At 47.4% G+C, this 20,225-nt stretch overlaps 1 protein-coding gene across 1 annotated transcript in view; it reads left to right on the top strand.

Moving 5' to 3' along the window:
* The first annotated feature begins 993 nt into the window (after positions 1-993).
* Positions 994-20,225, top strand: part of PLEKHM3 (pleckstrin homology domain containing M3) — a 340,328-nt gene continuing 321,096 nt past the window's right edge. The window contains exon 1 of the mRNA XM_063932670.1: positions 994-1,164. The gene's annotated coding sequence lies outside the window, so the exon portion shown is untranslated. The remainder of the gene's footprint in view (positions 1,165-20,225) is intronic.

Consider the following 20,225-nt stretch of genomic DNA (forward strand, 5'->3'; position numbering starts at 1 on the left):
AAGGATATCCAAATAAGGTTTGAGATAAAAATATATAAAAAAAAAAGGGGGGGGGGGGGGGCACCCTAGATGGGCCAAGTGGTTCTTACCTGCCGTCAAATTCTATGTTCCTATGGCGGTGATTCAGACCTGATTGTAGCTGTGCTAAATTTATCACAGCTACGATCATCCACACTGACATGCGGGGGGACGCCCAGCACTGGGCTATCCCGCCCCGCATGTCAGGCCGCCCCCCCCCTCCTGCACAAGTACAAAAGTATTGCACAGCGGCTATGCATTTGTACTTGAAGAGTAACTCGCTAATAGCGCAGCTCCTGTGTGCTGGCCGGGAGCTACTCATCGCTGTGATGCCATGCAGCCGCTGCGGCCCGACCCCCTCACGTGACCACAAAGCAGTGGGCAAACGCCGCCGTGCCGCCCCCTCACGCCCAGTGACCACCTATGCCTTTCAATTAGTCCGAGGCCATCGCTGGGCTACGACAGCCGTCGGCTGATTGGCATGCGCCGGCACATGTGCACTTCTGACCTGATCGCTGCGATGATCGGCAGCGTGCAATCAGGTCAGAATGACCCCCTTTGTTTCTATGTAATGATGTTCATATTGCGACATCCTCGCACTTTCGTTAAGACACGTGTGTTTATCTTTCAACGGTAGTCCATTGCTAAAATACATATTACTCATACAAATAGCCAGGAGATAGTAGGGCAGACGAGTGAACTATAAACACAATTAAATGGAAAAAAAAAATGTATAATTGAATAAAATTAATAATCTCTCTGCAGTGACGGGTAGGCACTGTTAATCTATCTATCTATCTATCTATCTATCTATCTATCTATCTATCTATCTATCTATCTATCTATCTATCTATCTATCTATCTAATAAAATAGTATACAGTGAGCAATGACAGAGCTGGGTGTGGATATCCCTGTACACACATCTTGAGAATGGAAAGTAACCTTCAGGCTGTGTGGAACTATTTTTAGCTCCCTTGTTGCACAGGGGACAGAGAAGATTGCAGGACCAGGTTGGCAGAGTGTAAACAGGGAAGCAGAGCAGAATGAATAGGACATCCATGGCAAAGTGCTGGGGATGGAGGGAGTAACAGTGTGACCATGCCCCTGGGCTGTGGCTGGCTTGCTGCACAGACATGCCTGCACAGGTATGTAGTCATTATCCATGTATGTAGTCATCATCCATGTATACATGGCATTATGCCAATCAGATGTGATGCATAGCCTGCTCTGTGTACTTCTCCACCAAATGCATCCCTATGACAATATAGAGAGAGAGAGATAGATACAGATATATATATATATATTATATATATATATATATATATATATATATATAGACATGCAGTGTAATAGACACAACAGAAATATATATATATGTGTATATATATATATATATATATATATATATATATATATATATATATATACATATCTGCAGATTTAGAGATTGTTTGTATTGTCGGTGCCCTGTATGACGCTGCGCCAGCGGCTGGCGGATGTGTATACTTGGCAGGTGAGCGTCAGGCAGCAGACACAACGTTCCCTTTGTCCTGTCAGTGTAACATGTATGCTGTGCAGCCGTTTAAAGGTTAACTCTCTGCTGATGATCTCATCGTAGAGGAAAAGTGCAGAATCACATTGAAGGGCTGCTGCGCGGTGGAAGGATGGTCTTCTGTCTCCATGCACCTCTGTCTGCAGTGACAGATCGCCTCCCTGGAGATCTGCTCTGTCTGACTGCATGCATCATGCCGGTAACTGCTTCACCGCCGGCGGTTGCACTCAGCGTTGCTGCACATGGGAATTGCTGCAGAATAAACACCGGAATATGCTATTGGAAAGGTTTTTGCAGCAAATGTCTGGTTTCCAGTATTGGGTGGGGAGTGCGCTTGTTCTCTCCAGAATCCTCATGTTTACTCGGACTCTTTGGTGATTTAACCAAAGTCTTAACCCCGCTAATGCCGTCCAAATACCTGACGCATTACTAAACACTTTATATGTATTTTTTTTTAAGCATTAATTTTGTTTCGGACCATTGACTACGAGTTACAGTAATACACTAGCGCAGGGTTTCCGAAGCTCTGTCCCGAGGGCACCCTAACAGTCCAGGTTTCAAGGATATCCATGCTTGTGCACAGATGTAATAAACTGGCTGAGGCACTAATTAATACCTCTATCAGACATACGCCCCGGCAAATACACAGCTGCAACCCAGGTGTAACCCCCGGCCCCGGCAAATTCACAGATTTTTTGGCTGTGTCTGAAAGGGGTATAAGTCACCTGTGGTTAAGCATGGATATCCTTAAAACCTGGACTGCTAGCGTGCCTTGAGGTTTGTGAACCACTGCACTAACGAATTGACATTTGGCACAGTGATTGCATTTATGTGTAGCAAATACTTATAGACTACCGAGTTACATCATCTATCCCTAAGTCTTTTGTAGAACTTTTGTATTCCAGTCCTATTAACAGGCACAGATGTGTTGTCATAAGGTGGGTACTGCCAGTGTGTACCCAGCGATACACCTATCCTCAGTGTGTACCCAGCGATACACCTATCCTCAGTGTGTACCCAGCGATACGCCTATCCTCAGTGTGTACCCAGCGATACACCTATCCTCAGTGTGTACCCAGCGATACACCTATCCTCAGTGTGTACCCAGCAATACACCTATCCTCAGTGTGTACCCAGCGATACACCTATCCTCAGTGTGTACCCAGCAATACACCTATCCTCAGTGTGTACCCAGCAATACACCTATCCTCAGTGTGTACCCAGCGATACACCTATCCTCAGTGTGTACCCAGCGATACACCTATCCTCAGTGTGTACCCAGCGATACACCTATCCTCAGTGTGTACCCAGCGATACACCTATCCTCAGTGTGTACCCAGCAATACACCTATCCTCAGTGTGTACCCAGCGATACACCTATCCTCAGTGTGTACCCAGCAATACACCTATCCTCAGTGTGTACCCAGCGATACACCTATCCTCAGTGTGTACCCAGCGATACACCTATCCTCAGTGTGTACCCAGCGATACACCTATCCTCAGTGTGTACCCAGCGATACACCTATCCTCAGTGTGTACCCAGCGATACACCTATCCTCAGTGTGTACCCAGCGATACACCTATCCTCAGTGTGTACCCAGCGATACACCTATCCTCAGTGTGTACCCAGCGATACACCTATCCTCAGTGTGTACCCAGCAATACACCTATCCTCAGTGTGTACCCAGCGATACACCTATCCTCAGTGTGTACCCAGCGATACACCTATCCTCAGTGTGTACCCAGCAATACACCTATCCTCAGTGTGTACCCAGCAATACACCTATCCTCAGTGTGTACCCAGCGATACACCTATCCTCAGTGTGTACCCAGCGATACACCTATCCTCAGTGTGTACCCAGCGATACACCTATCCTCAGTGTGTACCCAGCGATACACCTATCCTCAGTGTGTACCCAGCAATACACCTATCCTCAGTGTGTACCCAGCGATACACCTATCCTCAGTGTGTACCCAGCGATACATTTATCCTCAGTGTGTACCCAGCGATACACCTATCCTCAGTGTGTACCCAGCGATACACCTATCCTCAGTGTGTACCCAGCGATACATTTATCCTCAGTGTGTACCCAGCGATACACCTATCCTCAGTGTGTACCCAGCGATACACCTATCCTCAGTGTGTACCCAGCGATACATTTATCCTCAGTGTGTACCCAGCGATACACCTATCCTCAGTGTGTACCCAGCGATACACCTATCCTCAGTGTGTACCCAGCAATACACCTATCCTCAGTGTGTACCCAGCGATACACCTATCCTCAGTGTGTACCCAGCAATACACCTATCCTCAGTGTGTACCCAGCAATACATTTATCCTCAGTGTGTCCCCAGCGATACACCTATCCTCAGTGTGTACCCAGCGATACACCTATCCTCAGTGTGTACCCAGCTAATACACCTATCTTCAGTGTGTACCCAGCAATACACCTATCCTCAGTGTGTACCCAGCGATACACCTATCCTCAGTGTGTACCCAGCGATACACCTATCCTCAGTGTGTACCCAGCAATACATTTATCCTCAGTGTGTACCCAGCGATACACCTATCCTCAGTGTGTACCCAGCGATACACCTATCCTCAGTGTGTACCCAGCAATACATTTATCCTCAGTGTGTACCCAGCAATACACCTATCCTCAGTGTGTACCCAGCGATACACCTATCCTCAGTGTGTACCCAGCGATACACCTATCCTCAGTGTGTACCCAGCAATACACCTATCCTCAGTGTGTACCCAGCAATACATTTATCCTCAGTGTGTACCCAGCAATACACCTATCCTCAGTGTGTACCCAGCGATACATTTATCCTCAGTGTGTACCCAGCGATACATTTATCCTCAGTGTGTACCCAGCGATACATTTATCTTCAGTGTGTACCCAGCGATACACCTATCCTCAGTGTGTACCCAGCGATACACCTATCCTCAGTGTGTACCCAGCGATACACCTATCCTCAGTGTGTACCCAGCGATACACCTATCCTCAGTGTGTAACCAGCGATACGCCTATCCTCAGTGTGTACCCAGCGATACACCTATCCTCAGTGTGTACCCAGCGATACACCTATCCTCAGTGTGTACCCAGCGATACACCTATCCTCAGTGTGTACCCAGCGATACACCTATCCTCAGTGTGTACCCAGCGATACACCTATCCTCAGTGTGTACCCAGCGATACACCTATCCTCAGTGTGTACCCAGCGATACACCTATCCTCAGTGTGTACCCAGCGATACACCTATCCTCAGTGTGTACCCAGCGATACACCTATCCTCAGTGTGTACCCAGCGATACACCTATCCTCAGTGTGTACCCAGCGATACACCTATCCTCAGTGTGTACCCAGCGATACACCTATCCTCAGTGTGTACCCAGCGATACACCTATCCTCAGTGTGTACCCAGCGATACACCTATCCTCAGTGTGTACCCAGCGATACACCTATCCTCAGTGTGTACCCAGCGATACACCTATCCTCAGTGTGTACCCAGCAATACACCTATCCTCAGTGTGTACCCAGCGATACACCTATCCTCAGTGTGTCCCCAGCGATACACCTATCCTCAGTGTGTACCCAGCGATACACCTATCCAGTAATAATTATTATTATCCTTTATTTGGCGCCACAAGGGTTCCGCAGCGCCTAATAAAGTACATACACAAATGAACAAGGCAAGAACAGTGACTTACAGTACAAGACAATATAGGACAAGTACAAGGTATATAACATTTCTGCGTCAATGGACATGACACTGATATAATCATCTGGGTGCCTCAAACCGAGGGCTAGGCGCCATGTAAGGAGTATGGTGTAAGATAGTGTAAGTAAGAGAAAAGCACATGATAAGCCGTCACCCTGAGCGGCAGATGGAAGAGATTGCAAGGTACGAATGGAGACAGAAAATAAAACAAATGAAAAACAAAATATTTTACAGGATTTACTATAAAAATCAGTCACAAGCGACTATTTATTAATATGTTTAGTCTATCGACATTTCTCTATCGTCCTAGTGGATGCTGGGGTTCCTGAAAGGACCATGGGGAATAGCGGCTCCGCAGGAGACAGGGCACAAAAAGTAAAGCTTTAGGATCAGGTGGTGTGCACTGGCTCCTCCCCCTATGACCCTCCTCCAAGCCAGTTAGATTTTTGTGCCCGGCCGAGAAGGGTGCAATCTAGGTGGCTCTCCTAAAGAGCTGCTTAGGAAAGTTTAGCTTAGGTTTTTTATTTTACAGTGAGTCCTGCTGGCAACAGGATCACTGCAACGAGGGACTTAGGGGAGAAGAAGTGAACTCACCTGCGTGCAGGATGGATTGGCTTCTTGGCTACTGGACATCAGCTCCAGAGGGACGATCACAGGTACAGCCTGGATGGTCACCGGAGCCACGCCGCCGGCCCCCTTGCAGATGCTGAAGTAAGAAGAGGTCCAGAATCGGCGGCAGAAGACTCCTCAGTCTTCTAAAGGTAGCGCACAGCACTGCAGCTGTGCGCCATTTTCCTCTCAGCACACTTCACACGGCAGTCACTGAGGGTGCAGGGCGCTGGGAGGGGGGCGCCCTGGGAGGCAAATGAATACTTTTTTTGGCTAAAAATACCTCACATATAGCCTCCGGAGGCTATATGGAGATATTTAACCCCTGCCAGAATCCGTTAAGAGCGGGAGACGAGGCCGCCGAAAAAGGGGCGGGGCCTATCTCCTCAGCACACAGCGCCATTTTCCCTCACAGAAAGGCTGGAGGGAAGGCTCCCAGGCTCTCCCCTGCACTGCACTACAGAAACAGGGTTAAAACAGAGAGGGGGGGCACTAATTTGGCGATATGCTTATATATATATATTAAGATGCTATAAGGGAAAACACTTATATAAGGTTGTCCCTATATAATTATAGCGTTTTTGGTGTGTGCTGGCAAACTCTCCCTCTGTCTCTCCAAAGGGCTAGTGGGTCCTGTCCTCTATCAGAGCATTCCCTGTGTGTGTGCTGTGTGTCGGTACGTGTGTGTCGACAGGTAGGAGGACGATGTTGGTGAGGAGGCGGAGCAATTGCCTGTAATGGTGATGTCACTCTCTAGGGAGTCGACACCGGAATGGATGGCTTATTTAGGAAATTACGTGATAATGTCAACACACTGCAAAGTCGGTTGACGACATGAGACGGCCGACAAACAATTAGTACGGTCCAGACGTCTCAAAAACACCGTCAAGGGTTTTAAAACGCCCGTTTACTTTAGTCGGTCGACACAGACACAGACAGGGACACTGAATCCAGTGTCGACGGTGAATAAACAAACGTATTCCTTATTAGGGCCACACGTTAAAGGCAATGAAGGAGGTGTTACGTATTTCTGATACTACAAGTACCACAAAAGAGGGTATTATGTGGGATGTGAAAAAACTACCATAGTTTTTCCTGAATCAGATAAATTAAATAAAGTGTGTGATGATGCGTGGGTTCCCCCCGATAGAAAATTATGGGCGGTATACCCTTTCCCGCCAGAAGTTAGGGCGCGTTGGGAAACACCCCTTAAGGTGGATAAGGCGCTCACACGCTTATCAAAACAAGTGGCGGTACCGTCTATAGATAGGGCCGTCCTCAAGGACCAGCTGACAAGGCTGGAAAATATAATAAAAAGTATTTACACACATACTGGTGTTATACTGCGGCCAGCGATCGCCTAAGCCTGGATGTGCAGAGCTAGGGTGGCTTGGTCGGATTCCCTGACTAAAAATATTGATACCCTTGACAGGGACAGTATTTTATTGACTATAGAGCATTTCTATATATGCGAGATGCACAGAGGGATATTTGCACTCTGGCATCATGAATAAACGCGATGTCCATAACTGCCAGAAGATGTTATGGACACGACAGTGGTCAGGTGATGCAGATTCCAAACGGCACAGTATGGCCGTATAAAGGAAGAGGACTTGTTTGGGGTCGGTCCATCGGACCTGGTGGTCACGGCAACTGCTGGAAAATCCACCGGTTTTTACCCTAAGTCACATCTCTGCAGAAAAAAGACACCGTCTTTTCAGCCTCAGTCCTCTCGTCCCTATAAGATCATATCTGCCCAGGGATAGAGGAAAGGGAAGAAGACTGCAGCAGGCAGCCCATTCCCAGGAACAGAAGCGTTCCACCGCGTCTGACAAGTTCTCAGCATGGCGCTGAGACCGTACAGGACCCCTGGATCCTACAAGTAGTATCCCGGGGGTACAGATGGGAATGTCGAGACGTTTCCCCTTCGCAGGCTCCTGAAGTCTGCTTTACCAAGTCTCCCTCCGACAAGGAGGTAGTATGGGAAAAAATTCACAAGCTGTATTCCCAGCAGGTGATAATTAAATTACCCCTCCTACTACAGAAAAGGGGTATTATTCCACACTATATTGTGGTACTGAAGCCAGAAGGCTAGGTGAGACTTATTCTAAAAAATTTTTTTTGAACACTTACAAAGGTTCAAATTAAGATGAAGTCACTCAGAGCAGTGATAACGAACCAGGAAGAAGGGGACTATATAGTGTCCCGGGACATCAGGGATGCTTACCTCTATGTCCCAAATTTGCCCTTCTCACTAAGGGTACCTCAGGTTCGTGGTGCAGAACTGTCACTATCAGTTTCAGACGCTGCCGTTTGGATTGTCCACGGCACCCCGGGGTCTTTACCAAGGTAATGGCCGAATTGATGATTCTTCTTCGAAGAAAAGGCGTCTTAATTATCCCTTACTTGGACGATCTCCTGATAGGGGCATAGTCCAGGGAACAGTTGGAGGTCGGAGTAGCACTATCTCGGATACTGCTATAATCAGCACGGGTGGATTCTAAATATTCCAAAATCGCAGCTGATCCCGACGACACGTCTGCTGTGCCTAGGGATGATTCTGGACACAGTCCAGAAAAAGGTGTTTCTCCCGGAAGAGAAAGCCAGGGAGTTATCCGAGCAAGTCAGGAACCTCCTAAAAACAGTGCATCATTGCACAAGGGTCCTGGTAAAAATGGTGGCTTCCTACGAAGCAATTCCATTCGGCAGATTTCACGTAAGAACTTTTCAGTGGGATCTGCTGGACAAATGGTCCGGATCGCATCTTCAGATGCATCAGCGGATAACCCAATATCCAAGGACAAGGGTGTCTCTCCTGTGGTGGTTATAGAGTGCTCATCTTCTAGAGGGCCGCAGATTCGGCATTCAGGATTGGATGCTGGTAACCACGGAGCCCAGCCTGAGAGGCTGGGGAGCAGTCACACAAGGGAAAAATTTCCAGGGAGTGTGATCAAGTATGGAGACTTTTCTCCACATAAATATACTGGAGCTAAGGGTAAATTTATAATGCTCTAAGCTTAGCAAGACCTCTGCTTCAAGGTCAGCCGGTATTGATCCAGTGGGAAAAACATCACGGCAGTCGCCCACGTAAACAGACAGGGCGACACAAGAAGCAGGAGGGCAATGGCAGAAACTGCAAGGATTTTTCGCTGGGCGGAAAATCATGTGATAACACTGTCAGCAGTTTTTCATCCCGGGAATGGAAACTGGGAAGCAGACTTCCTCAGCACGACCTCCACCCGGGAGAGTGGAAACTTCATTGAGAAGTTTTTTCCACATGATTGTAAACCGTTGGGAAATACCAAAGGTGGACATGATGGCGTCCCGTCTGAACAAAAAACGGGACAGGTATTGCGCCAGGTCAAGAGACCCTCAGGCAATAGATGTGGACGTTCTGGTAACACCGTGGGTGTACCAGTCGGTGTATGTGTTCCCTCCTCTGCTTCTCATACCTAAGGTGCTGAGAATTATAAGACGTAGAGGAGTAAGAACTATACTCATGGCTCCGGATTGGCCAAGAAGGACTTGGTACCCGGAACTTCAAGAGATGCTTACAGAGGTCTTATGGCCTCTGCCGCTAAGAAGGGACTTGCTTCAGCAAGTACCATGTCTGTTCCAAGACTTACCGCAGCTGCGTTTGTCGGCATGGCGATGGAAAGCCGGATCCTAAGGGAAAAAAGGCATTCCGGAAGAGGTCATTCCTACCCTGGTCAAAGCCAGAAAGGAGGTGACCGCACAACATTATCACCACGTGTGGCGAAAATATGTTGCGTGGTGTGAGGCCAGGAAGGCCCCACAAAGAAATTTCAACTCGGTCGTTTCCTGCATTTCCTGCAAACAGGAGTGTCTATGGGCCTCAAATTGGGGTCCATTAAGGTTCAAATTCGGCCCTGTAAATTTTCTTCCAGAAAGAATTGGCTTCAGTTCCTGAAGTCCAGAAGTTTGTCAAGGGAGTATTGCATATACAAACCCCTTTTTTGTGCCTCCAGTGGCACTGTGGGATATCAACGTAGTTCTGGGATTCCTCAAATCACATTGGTTTAAAACCAGTCAAATATGTGGATTTGAAGCATCTCACATAAAAAGTGACCATGCTCTTGGCCCTGGCCTGGACCAGGCGAGTGTCAAATTGGTGGTTTTTTCTCAAAAAAGCCCATATCTGTTTGTCCATTCGGACAGGGCAGAGCTGCGGACTCGTCCCCAGTTCTCTCCCTAAGGTGGTGTCAGTGTTTCACCTGAACCAGCTTATTGTGGTGCCTTGCACCTACTAGGGACTTGGAGGACTCCAAGTTGCTAGAAGTTGTCAGGGCCCTGAAAATATGTTCCAGGACAGCTGGAGTCAGAAAATCTGACTCGCTGTTTATACTGTATGCACCCAACAAGTTGGGTGCGCCTGCTTCTAAGCAGTCGATTGCTCGTTGGATTTGTAACACAATTCAACTTGCACATTCTGAGGCAGGCCTGCCACAGTCTAAATCGGTTAAGGCCCATTCCACAAGGAAGGTGGGCTCATCTTGGGCGGCTGCCCGAGAGGTCTCGGCATTACAACTCTGCCGAGCAGCTACGTGGTCAGGGGAGAACACGTTTGTAAAATTCTACAAATTTGATATCCTGGCAAAAGAGGACCTGGAGTTCTCTCATTCGGTGCTGCAGAGTCATCCGCACTCTCCCGCCCGTTTGGGAGCTTTGGTATAATCCCCATGGTCCTTTCAGGAACCCCAGCATCCACTAGGACGATAGAGAAAATAAGAATTTACTTACCGATAATTCTATTTCTCGGAGTCCGTAGTGGATGCTGGGCGCCCATCCCAAGTGCGGATTATCTGCAATACTTGTACATAGTTACAAAAATCGGGTTATTATTGTTGTGAGCCATCTTTTCAGAGGCTCCGCTGTTATCATACTGTTAACTGGGTTTAGATCACAAGTTGTACGGTGTGATTGGTGTGGCTGGTATGAGTCTTACCCGGGATTCAAAATTCCTCCCTTATTGTGTACGCTCGTCCGGGCACAGTACCTAACTGGCTTGGAGGAGGGTCATAGGGGGAGGAGCCAGTGCACACCACCTGATCCTAAAGCTTTACTTTTTGTGCCCTGTCTCCTGCGGAGCCGCTATTCCCCATGGTCCTTTCAGGAACCCCAGCATCCACTACGGACTCCGAGAAATAGAATTATCGGTAAGTAAATTCTTATTATTCAGATGTAATAGGAATAATCAGCTGTAATAAATTGGTTTTATTAATGGATGTAAAATAAATCAACCCAAAGCCTAATAACATTATTCATGTTAGAAAGCATTAAAACGTGATCAAGGTTTCTAATACATGATTCAATGTTTTTTTTCCACTAAAAAATTAATGAAAAAAATAATTTGGTTAAAAAAAACAACAACACTTTTTTTAACAGTTTTTTTTTCCCCCAACCCTGAATTATAATAATAATAATAATAATAATTAATAAAAATGAAATCTGGTGCACGGTTGAGCCAAGTTCACTTAATCAGGAGATGTTAATTTTTCGCTGTAAATTCATGCGCTTTGAAACGGCTGCCTGCCCTTTTTCAGCTGTGCAAACGACATTGGGGTCAATACAGTAACCCCGAGACGGCTTTTCCTGCGAGTATGTGCGGCCATATGCCACCCTTGCTGTTGCTCCGAACTTGGAGATTTGTTTTCTGCGCCCCATAGTGCTGTGCACTGAATTCCGCAAGAATATCTGTGATATCCTCTTCATTAATGTCTGTATGGGACCACACCATCATGCCAAAATAGTGCGTGGGGGAGTTGCGATTGCGCTTATTATGAAGCCTTGAAAACTAAGTGTTTCCTGACCTTAACTCTGACGGCTAACGCCATCTACAGAAGTGCACTCTTTCCTATGGAAGACTTTCCTTGCGTGCGAAGAGTGATCCAGTAGAACCCTTCACCTCCCCTGCCTCTAACAGCGCAAATGCATGACCTAAGCTAGCGCAATGTACGGTAACTCTGTTGGAAGAGATTTCGGCAGTGCAAACTTTTGCTGTTTTATATATTCTTATGGGTATGAGACTCGGGGTCGTCAGTGTCTAGGTCGACACACATTAGGTCGACTAGGTGGACACAGGAAATGGGTCAACACAGCCATTAGGTCGACATGGAAAAAGGTCGACATGAGTTTTTTAATGTTTTTTTGGTAACGTTTTCTTCGTAAAGTGACAGGGAACCCCAATTAGTGCACCGTTCCTAATTGTAGTCCACGTGGATTGTAAAGTATGAAAAAGTGAAACATTTTTTTTCCCCATGTCGACCTTGCAAATGGTCGCGTCGGCCTATTTCCTGTGTTGACCTGAATGTGGAACAATAGGTGTCGACCTAATGTGTGTCAACCTAGAGTCAGGATACCTATTCTTACATATATACTGAGAGACGATGATATATCAGGCATTTAAAGTAAGAAATGACGGGGTAGATTTTTAGCTACAGACTGTTCCGCGCTGTCCTGCTTCTCCCACCTGTCTGCAAGCAGAGCGCCATCCTAGGCTTGGTCTTGCCTATACCTGTTTAGCATCTATTATGCTTGGGATAACTTTGCCCATCCTCTCTGATACTTCACGCATCAACAAGCAGCAACGAAGGGTGTCTAGGCCCCAGCCGGCGTACTGCGTGCAGCCATACAAAGCTCGGCTTCCTGGCAGATGCTGTCAGAGGTAATGGAGCGGAGAAACAAGGCCCTGTGACAGGAAACAAACATTTCGGAGCTCATATTCTTCTATCAGCGATTATTCCCCAGAAATGTTTCCATGTTGTCATTCGGCTTATTAGTCCTTGTCCGCTGTATTCTCCCACAACCATCAAAGCCGCGTAATTACCCCAATCTTAACACAACTTTACCCCCAGTTTTATTAGTTAGCGTTCACCCAGTCTAAATAAAATACAGAACTGTATATTATACACTCATGCACTAAAGCGAAACAAATACATTGTATTGCATAAAATAAAAAATAAAAATCCAGATTAAAAACCAGAGCAGCAGCGGGAATGTAAAAATGGCCTTGTACAATAATATAAGGAATAACTAGACTTCCCAAGTAATGATAAATTGGGTGATTCCCAGTGGGAAAAAAATGACAGCATGTGTTATGGATATAATCAGCTGAATTTGTTGCCGGTAGCGATGTCAGTTAATTAGCGGGTTGTCATTATAGTGTATAGATCCTTGTATCGATCTCCCAAACAGCATGTGGAAACACCATAAGTCCATACGGCCGTAACTGATCCTACAGAAAGTATGGACCTCAATGTACTATGGGGGTAATTCCAAGTTGATCGCAGCAGGAATTTTTTTAGCAGTTGCGCAAAACCATGTGCACTGCAGGGGGGGCAGATATAACATGTGCAGAGAGAGTTAGATTTGGGTTTGGTGTGTTCAATCTGCAATCTAATTTGCAGTGTAAAAATAAAGCAGCCAGTATTTACCCTGCACAGAAATAATATAACCCACCCAAATCCAGCTCTTTCTGCACATGTTACATCTGCCTCCCCTGCAGTGCACATGGTTTTGCCCAACTGCTAAAATATTTCCTGCTGCGATCAACTTGGAATTACCCCCAATGTCTTTAGCACAATCCAGGTTCCTTTAGTGTAGCAACACGCTATGGCCCGATTGACAGATGTGCGCAGATCATGTGCGGCTGCGATTACTCGTGGGTTCTCAAGTGTAAAAATATGCACATGCCAGTGTAAGCGTGCCCCTTGTGCGTTCCGTGTGATGGATTGAGCAAGCCCTGCGATGCCCACTTTTCTTATCCGAGCTTTGCTCAAGTGCGCTGGTGAATCCGATCTTTTCACCATCGATGTGCCATCTGTTGTAACATCGGCTCCTCGAGCTGCCCCTGCCTGGTGCAGAGTCTCTTTTGAAACTTTCTTAAGACATGGTCCCTGCGGCTGTGGTGCTGCGAACGAGATCCCGGCTGCCTGCCAATACGCCCCCCCCCCGTCCTTCCCGCCGGCACTCCCATAACACCACCCCTGGCACCTCCTCTTTTTGCGATGCCTTTAGATCACCTCCCAGTCTCCACCCTGAACCGCCCATGGTTCACAGAAGCCGGCACGAGGCTACCCGCAGACTGCGCCGGCAGGAGGCTACCCCATTTTTTTGCGATCAAGCAGAAATTACGGTGCAATCGTAATTTGTGCTTGATCAAGGGGGGTCAGTCAGCATGTTGGGCACAAGGATTGCAAATTCTGCTACTTAGCCGTATTTGCAATCCTTACTGAATTAGACCCAGTATGCGGTTATCAAAGATGCAGATTTTATGACACAATCGAAGAGCCTTCAAACAACTTTTTTAATACATTTTTTTTTAACTGTCAATGGTTTTGTGGGCACCCAAATCTAATGGCCGCCCGCTGGAGCTATTCAATTGTTCCTTCCCATCACCACTACCACCGTTGGGCCCGAGTGCCCCGTGTTCGCGCCCATTAGTACCAGGTTTTGCCGGGCAAAGTAGCTAAACCCATCTAAAGTCCAGGTAAGGGTGTTCAGACTCCCATTTGACCACCCAAACCACGGTGTTTGCAGACTCTTCAGCTCACACCTCAGGAGGCTTCGAGCTGAGATGTGTGTCCCCAACTGCATGTGTGCTCCATTGGGCACCATCCAGTGGCAGTCGGGACAACATTAAAACCACCCACCTAATATTGTGTAGGCCGCACTCGTGCCGCCAAAACAGCTCTGACCCGTCAAAGCATGGACTCCACAAGACCTCGGAAGGTGCCTCCATAGCTCGGACTTGTTTTTCCAGGACTTCCCACAGATGCTCGAATGGATTGAGATCTGTTGCCCCTCCTTGGACCACTTTTGGTAGGTACTAACTAGAGAAGACAATCTCAGATCATTTTTTCAATACCTGGATTCGGGATTCAAAAAACCTTCACCTGTCAGTGGTTTTAATGTTATGGCGGTCACCGACGGAATTACTATGGTTTATCTTCCTGGAGGTGAAATACTGCAGTAATGCCAGCATCTTAAGTGTTTAAGTTATTGATACATTTGAAGACAATCAATAAGTTTACAGCGCAGCTAATTACTTACAGCTGAATAGCTTGTTTATTCTTGATCGATGTTGTATAACCGCAGGAACAGTTTGTATTTTCTGGCACATTAGTGTATTTTCACTCCGAGTACAGGAATATTCGCGCATTCTTCATTCTAGGAAGCAAACGGCTAAATGTCTGCAAAGACTTCTTTCCGTGGCTACTTATCTGAGGCACCGTCTGCAGAAACAACCAACGGACCTGTACCCTCAGCTTTTGCATGCTTGCCACGCCCTCCCCAATTGAAAAATGACCAAATGTGCCCTGCTAAACCAGCCTGTCCCGTGTTTTCCCCGCCCGCAGGCTGCAGTGTCCAACGGATGGGAAAAGTTGTGGTTGCAGATCACCGCCAGGTGAATAGATGTAGTGCCTATCCCTAACTCTATCCCTCCCTCCAGTAGCCTAATCCTAACCTACCCTCTAGTGCTTAACTCTAACTCTACCGTAGCCTAGCCCTCCCCTAGTGCCTATCCCTAACCTTCCCTACTGTAGCCTAAACCCTGAACCTCACCCCCCCTTACTAACCCTAACATCCCCTCCTACAGCCTAACCCTATCCTCCCCCTAGTGCCTGACCCTCCCCCTAGTGCCTAACCCTAACCCTCCCACCACTAACTAAACCTAACCTCCCCTCCTACAGCCTAACCCTATCCTCCCCCTAGTGCCTGACCCTCCCCCTAGTGCCTATCCCTAACCTTCCCTACTGTAGCCTAATCCTAACCTTCCCCCTAGTGCCGAACTCTATCCCTCCCTCCAGTAGCCTAATCCTAACCTTCCCTCTAGTGCTTAACTCTAACTCTACCATAGCCTAGCCCTCCCCTAGTGCCTATCCCTAACCTTCCCTACTGTAGCCTAAACCCTGAACCTCACCCCCCCTTACTAACCCTAACATCCCCTCCTACAGCCTAACCCTATCCTCCCCCTAGTGCCTGACCCTCCCCATAGTGCCTAACCCTAACCCTCCCACCACTAACTAACCCTAACATCCCCTCCTACAGCCTAACCCTATCCTCCCCCTAGTGCCTGACCCTCCCCCTAGTCCCTAACCCTCCCACCACTAACTAAACCTAACATCCCCTCCTACAGCCTAACCCTATCCTCCCCCTAGTGCCTGACCCTCCCCATAGTGCCTAACCCTAACCCTCCCACCACTAACTAACCCTAACATCCCCTCCTACAGCCTAACCCTATCCTCCCCCTAGTGCCTGACCCTCCCCCTAGTCCCTAACCCTCCCACCACTAACTAAACCTAACATCCCCTCCTACAGCCTAACCCTATCCTCCCCCTAGTGCCTGACCCCTCCCCCTAGTGCCTGACCCTCCCCCTAGTGCCTAACCCTCCCACCACTAACTAAACCTAACCTCCCCTCCTCCAGCCTAACCTCTCCCACTAATTACTAACCCTCACGCTAGTGCCTAATACCCCCACTAATGCCTATCCCTAACCCTCCCATGGCCTAACCCTGTGCCTACTGGCTGACCCTCCCCCCAAATAAATGTTACAAATTTAGAGATTTCAAACAACAATGCTTCCACTGTGCCACTACGTTGTTGTTTTATAAACTACTACTACTACTACTACATACATACATACATACATACATACATACATACATACATACATACATACATTAGTGTTTCTGTTTCATATTGCACATAGACCTTCCTTTGAGCGCTGTCTTTTATTGATGCACCACTTCAGCCTTCAGTGACAGCAGAGGCGATACTTTGCCAGGTCTTACTGCTCCTACTGTGGCCCTTGTAGGCTGAATGAATCTGGAGTTTTGTTATTTTCAGGAACATTGTGGTCAGTGACAAACCGGCCTCGTGTCTCCCCCATCGCCCTTCACTCTCCACTGTCTTTTACCTCTATGGGCCTAATTTAGACCTGATCGCAGCAGTAAATTTGTTAGCAGTTGGGCAAAACCATGTGCAGTGCAGGTGTGGCAGATGTAACATGTGCAGAGAGAGGTAGATTTGGGTGGGGTAAGAATTGGGGTCCTACCTGTCCTTTTCTGGGCCCCATTGGAATGAAAGTTTTAATTAGTCTTATTAATGATTCAAATATAAAAACACAAACTTGATTTGGACACTACAAAAGTGGTGCAAGGGGGAGGATGGGGTGACGATGCTGCTGGGCTGTGTAGTATACGGGACACCCCGCACTATAGATGTAACTAGACATATTAGTGACCTTGTGGCAGAAAGAGAATTGGTGCTCCCCCACCCACACCCAAAAACGTGACAGTGCGCGCGAAGGCGCGCCGGAATTTTTAGGGGCGTGGCTTCGTGGGGAAGGGGCGTAGTCACATAATAGTACCAATTCACAATACTCCACACAGTAGTGCCACTTATACACATTGCACCAGGTAGAACCTCCTATACACACTGAGCCAAGTAGAGCATGTTATACACATTGCACCAGGTAGAACCTCCTATACACACTGAGCCAAGGAGAGCACGTTATACACATTGCACCAGGTAGAGCACGTTATACACATTGCTCCACACATTGCACCAGGTAGAGCATGTTATACACATTGCGCCAGGTAGAGCACGTTATACACATTGCACCATACATTGCACCAGGTAGAGCATGTTATACACATTGCGCCAGGTAGAGCATGTTATACACATTGCACCAGGTAGAACCTCCTATACACACTGAGCCAAGGAGAGCACGTTATACACATTGCGCCAGGCAGAGCACGTTATACACATTTCTCCACACATTGCACCAGGTAGAGCATGTTATACTCATTGCGCCAGGTAGAGCACGTTATACACATTGCACCAGGTAGAGCACGTTATACACATTGCGCCACACACTGCACCAGGTAGAGCATGTTATACACATTGCGCCACACATTGCACCAGGTAGAGCACGTTATACACATTGCGCCAGGTAGAGCACGTTATACACATTGCAGCACACATTGCACCAGGTAGAGCATGTTATACACATTGCACCAGGTAGAACCTCCTATACACACTGAGCCAAGGAGAGCACGTTATACACATTGCGCCAGGCAGAGCACGTTATACACATTGCACCACACATTGCACCAGGTAGAGCATGTTATACACATTGCGCCAGGTAGAGCACGTTATACACATTGCACCACACATTGCACCAGGTAGAGCATGTTATACACATTGCGCCACACATTGCACCAGGTAGAGCATGTTATACACATTGCGCCACACATTGCACCAGGTAGAGCACGTTATACACATTGCACCAGGTAGAGCACGTTATACACATTGCACCAGGTAGAGCACGTTGTACACATTGCACCAGGTAGAGCACGTTGTACACATTGCACCAGGTAGAGCACGTTGTACACATTGCACCAGGTAGAGCACGTTGTACACATTGCACCAGGTAGAGCACGTTGTACACATTGCACCAGGTAGAGCACGTTCTACACATTGCACCAGGTAGAGCACGTTATACACATTGCACCACCCATTGCACCAGGTAGAGCATGTTATACACATTGCACCAGGTAGAGCATGTTATACACATTGCGCCACACATTGCACCAGGTAGAGCATGTTATACACATTGCGCCAGGTAGTGCATGTTATACGCATTGCGCCAGGTAGAGCACGTTATACACATTGCGCCACACATTGCACCAGGTAGAGCATGTTATACACATTGCGCCACACATTGCACCAGGTAGAGCACGTTATACACATTGCGCCAGGTAGAGCACGTTATACACATTGCGCCAGGTAGAGCACGTTATACACATTGCAGCACACATTGCACCAGGTAGAGCATGTTATACACATTGCACCAGGTAGAACCTCCTATACACACTGAGCCAAGGAGAGCACGTTATACACATTGCGCCAGACAGAGCACGTTATACACATTGCACCACACATTGCACCAGGTAGAGCATGTTATACACATTGCGCCAGGTAGAGCACGTTATACACATTGCGCCACACATTGCACCAGGTAGATCATGTTATACACATTGCACCAGGTAGAGCACGTTATACACATTGCACCAGGTAGAGCACGTTGTACACATTGCACCAGGTAGAGCACGTTATACACATTGCACCAGGTAGAGTATGTTATACACATTGCACCAGACATTGCATCAGGTAGAGCATGTTATACACATTGCGCCAGGTAGAGCATGTTATACACATTGCGCCACACATTGCACCAGGTAGAGCATGTTATACACATTGCGCCAGGTAGTGCATGTTATACACATTGCACCAGGTAGAGCACGTTATACACATTGCACCACACATTGCACCAGGTAGTTCATGTTATACACATTGCGCCAGGTAGAGCACGTTATACACATTGCGCCACACATTGCACCAGGTAGAGCATGTTATACACATTGCGCCAGGTAGTGCATGTTATACACATTGCGCCAGGTAGTGCATGTTATACACATTGCGCCAGGTAGTGCATGTTATACACATTGCACCAGGTAGAGCACGTTATACACATTGCACCACACATTGCACCAGGTAGTGCATGTTATACACATTGCGCCAGGTAGAGCACGTTATACACATTGCGCCACACATTGCACCAGGTAGAGCATGTTATACACATTGCACCAGGTAGAGCACGTTATACACATTGCACTAGGTAGAGCACGTTGTACACATTGCACCAGGTAGAGCACGTTATACACATTGCACCAGGTAGAGTATGTTATACACATTGCACCAGACATTGCATCAGGTAGAGCATGTTATACACATTGCGCCAGGTAGAGCATGTTATACACATTGCACCACACATTGCACCAGGTAGAGCATGTTATACACATTGCGCCAGGTAGTGCATGTTATACACATTGCACCAGGTAGAGCACGTTATACACATTGCACCACACATTGCACCAGGTAGTGCATGTTATACACATTGCGCCAGGTAGAGCACGTTATACACATTGCGCCACACATTGCACCAGGTAGAGCATTTTATACACATTGCGCCAGGTAGTGCATGTTATACACATTGCGCCAGGTAGAGCACGTTATACACATTGCGCCACACATTGCACCAGGTAGAGCACGTTATACACATTGCACCAGGCAGAGCACGTTATACACATTGCACCAGGCAGAGCACATTATACACATTGCACCAGGCAGAGCACATTATACACATTGCACCAGGCAGAGCACATTATACACATTGCACCAGGCAGAGCACATTATACACATTGCACCAGGCAGAGCACATTATACACATT

Source organism: Pseudophryne corroboree, chromosome 7 (genome assembly GCF_028390025.1).
Source record: "Pseudophryne corroboree isolate aPseCor3 chromosome 7, aPseCor3.hap2, whole genome shotgun sequence".
Taxonomy (NCBI): domain Eukaryota; kingdom Metazoa; phylum Chordata; class Amphibia; order Anura; family Myobatrachidae; genus Pseudophryne; species Pseudophryne corroboree.